Source organism: Cupressus sempervirens, chromosome 10 (genome assembly GCF_028749045.1).
Source record: "Cupressus sempervirens isolate cs-2001-9-10 chromosome 10, ASM2874904v1, whole genome shotgun sequence".
NCBI lineage: Eukaryota > Viridiplantae > Streptophyta > Pinopsida > Cupressales > Cupressaceae > Cupressus > Cupressus sempervirens.
The window spans coordinates 188,386,445-188,390,338 of record NC_143127.1 but is presented as its reverse complement, the minus strand read 5'-3'; positions in this window follow the sequence as shown (position 1 = coordinate 188,390,338).

The following is a 3,894-nucleotide window of genomic DNA, read 5'->3' as shown; positions in this document are numbered from 1 at the left end:
CACAAGGTTGCACCGACTTTCATTAGTGGACACAATCATGAAATGTCTCCATACCAACTCACGAGATGGTAACATGTGTCCAATGATACCATGTCCCTCTAGCACCATGCTAGGAAAACTACACCCAATCTACCGCTAAACTTAATCTCTAGCCTCAAGTCAACGGTTAAAGAGAAAACTTGAATGAGATAATCCACATGAAGATATAAGCTTAGGGAGAAGGATACTTTAGAGTATTAGGATTGAGAGGGAGTCTCTCTCAACCTCTACACAAAATCAGCCCAAGATGCATTAGGGAACTCACAATTCCCCTAACCATCAACATACTCAGAAGAGAACACTAACTGAGCTAGTGGCATAACCACAGTAGCCTACTCTCTCAAGAGAGAAATAATCTGGAGATGTGCCAAGGTCAACATCCAAAAAGGAGAATCTAAACTCATCAAAGAACTGAGTCACTCCCAAAAGACAAGGAAACATCAACCCTGAGCAAGGAATGCTCACAAACCACACTACACCTCACAAGGGCAGTTCAGTGCAATAAGAAACACAAAAACCCAAGCACAAACCCCATCAGGTACCTAGTAGATTATGAAGACAAGATACTCTTCCATTATGAATATCATGAAGAGTTAAACTTCTCTAATGGCCATAATTATGATATGTCATGATCGAATTGGCCTCTACTCAAAAAGGTACTCGGAACATCAATTAGCAACTCCAGAAGCCATAGCTTTCACGTTCGAACTTAGATTGAATCCATTTGAAAAGCGTCGAAAAGATATCTACAAGGACTAAAAAATGAAGAAGCTAAGAGAGACCTAAGACCTATGATTGAGTCACCACTCAAAACAAAACCACAAAGGCAAAACAACAATCTTGGCCACCAAGACAAGCGACGGATAAAATGTCCAAATCCATGCCCAAAACAACATAAGCCATGGAATGAAATGTAATTCACACACTAAAACCATCATTACTCTTCTTTCATAATTTCATTAATTAAGCATAACATAAGCACTAATGCATAATGAACTGAAAGATTTCAAGCAAGGGTCCAAGAGTCACCATAAAAAAAGTACATATCTTTCAATTTCTTTCAAAAATAACATTCCATTTACTCATCTTTTAAACCATCCAATTACATTAACACTTAAAATCTATCAGACACACTAGCATGTTCTCCATGATATTATCCCTTGTACGTACTACCAGAGGTTCAAGATGAACATGATAGAGTCACAACACACAACTGGGCAGTAGTAAAACACATCTAGAATAGTCATCATGAACCATAATAAAAAAGCCCAAATGGGAGAATTATCAATTCCAACAGTAAGTACCAAAAAGAGCTCATTTCAAAAATAAGTCAAATGTGACAACTATCACAAAGAGAGTGATAGATAAAATTGATGACTACTCCAAGAGAGGAAAATACTAAAAACCAATGCTAGCCCAACAACATGAGGAAAGTACCTCCACCCAAATAAATTAAGGCATCAAACAAATCACATTACAAGTGATGAATGAGTACAGTCACACAAGAGGGATAAATCACCACACAATGCAAGGAATACATCATCCTAGCAATGTTAGAGAACACACTCACACACATCAAATAGTAAAATATCAATAATCTCATGCATATGCAGAAATACTAATTTCCATGCAATGCAACATTTAAATATTCATTAATTTAATACAAATTTCTATAAGCTTAAGAAAAAATCAGATTGGGGACTTAAGTCATTAACCCAAGGATATAATGCAAACCTGCTACTTTGCAATGATTCACAATAAACACTCATATTCAATGAAAGGAACCATTTCATTAATATAATCAACAAAATAAAGAATCACAATAAGATTCATCTATATACTTGCAATTAGCAGAAAACAGGGAAACAATGCACCTAACTCCACAAGGAGAAACAAGAAGAGGCACACAAGCCAACACATGGAAACCAATCAGTGGTTCCATCCAAAGAGGGTCACACAAGCAACCAACCAACCAAGGCACATTGATTTCGCTAACCAAACCAGGAAGACTCACTTCCTTCTCTATACACTTCTCTAGTCACATCTACTAGACAAGAAAATCCATCATGAGTAGATACTAAAGCAACAAAGATCATGAGTTCTCACCAAGACACTCGCTCTCAACCAACGCAGCAACAACTACAAGGGCAACATAAACATAGAGATTCCAATGTTTGAACATGGGCTCTGATACCAGATGTAATGCCCGCCAGGAGATCCTTGGAAACAAGGATGAAATACAAGCCAAGAATTTTTTTTTACAAGTATGAATGCACATGACCACATCATACATGGATCACAACAATCGCAATGGAAGACTTCACCACCATCCTGACAACCAATGAATCTCCAAATGCCACTACCAAACTGACACACACAAACAAAGCCAACAACGACAATGCACATGATGAGGGCACAAGAAATAACCACTCATCAACAAAACACCAAGCTGGGGTAAAATGCAGAAACCTAAAATTTGGCTAAGCTTGAAATCTTGAAGCCCTCAAAATTGGCTAAGTCTGGATTTCTGAAGCCCTGAAATTTCCTAGAATCCATAACTTATCTTTGAGAGGTCTAAAACCTATCTCAAACGATTTGTCACATATATTAAAATATATCTTAAGTATAAGGAATTAAATATACATCAACTTATACTTGAACGATATATTTTAAACCCCGAAGGACTACAATAGAAACCCAAAAACTGAATTTCAAAAGAAACCTCCTAAATACAAAATGCAACAACATAGGCTTGAAGAACGCCCAAAAGGGCATCTAGATCAACTATCAAAATGATCAGAACGCTATAAAAAGTGCTTGCTTTTGGCACACGCAGGTTTTAACCAAAGGGCGTGCGACACTTTTTACTAAGGGAGGGCGACACTTCTCCCATAGTGTGTGCGACACTTGTCAAGAAAGCATGCGATACTAGAAAAGTATCGTGCGACATTTCTCATGAAGCCGTGTGACACTATTCCAGTGTCGTGCGATACTTCTCCAGTAATGCATGCGATACTTTATAGTATCGTACGATATTCTTTCTATGGACGTGCAATACTTTAACAATGTCACACAATGCTGAACAAATGTTGCCCATAGAAAACAAAAACACTTCAAGAAACTCAAAAAAGGCCAAACACACAGAAAAAGCTCCACAACGGGGAGTACCGGATCCACATTCTGAGGCAAGAGCACTCGAATAATAATAGAGTAACTAAAAGATAAAACACTAGAATCTAACCATCTACCAAACAGAGAAGGGAAAAAGTACAGAAAGGAAACATCACATTCAATTGAAAGAAACATCGTAATAACATAGTTAACATTTCAATGAGTAAAATAACCAACTAAGTACGCGGTTCCTCCCAACTATCAATAGCATCATAAGACCATCGTGGGTCCTAGCCATCCCCCGTGCGTAACATCCCAAGCCACCGACCAGATCGTCGGTACTATCGTAATAGGGACATCACTACTTAAAACATGCAACAAAATAAGCGTAAGGAAATCTAACATGCTAGTAGAAAAGCATAAGATAATCCTATAGTAGATAACATCACCTATCACATGCTAAACAAAAATAAGCAACAAATATGCTAATACAACAATTCACAATATCTAATCATATGCTAAACATCATGATAAGGGAATGCGCCAAGTAAACTAACACCATCTAAACATGATATACAAGCATCCCAACGAAGGCATAAATCACAAGAAATCATACTCCAAAACCCGAAGTACCAAGTGAAAACATCCAGCAACGGTCGCACTAGGAGAAAAGATTGTCTCTATACACCGATTCCTAGCAGTGGTGAAGGTAGCTACACCTCCCAACCACGTGGCACCCATAGG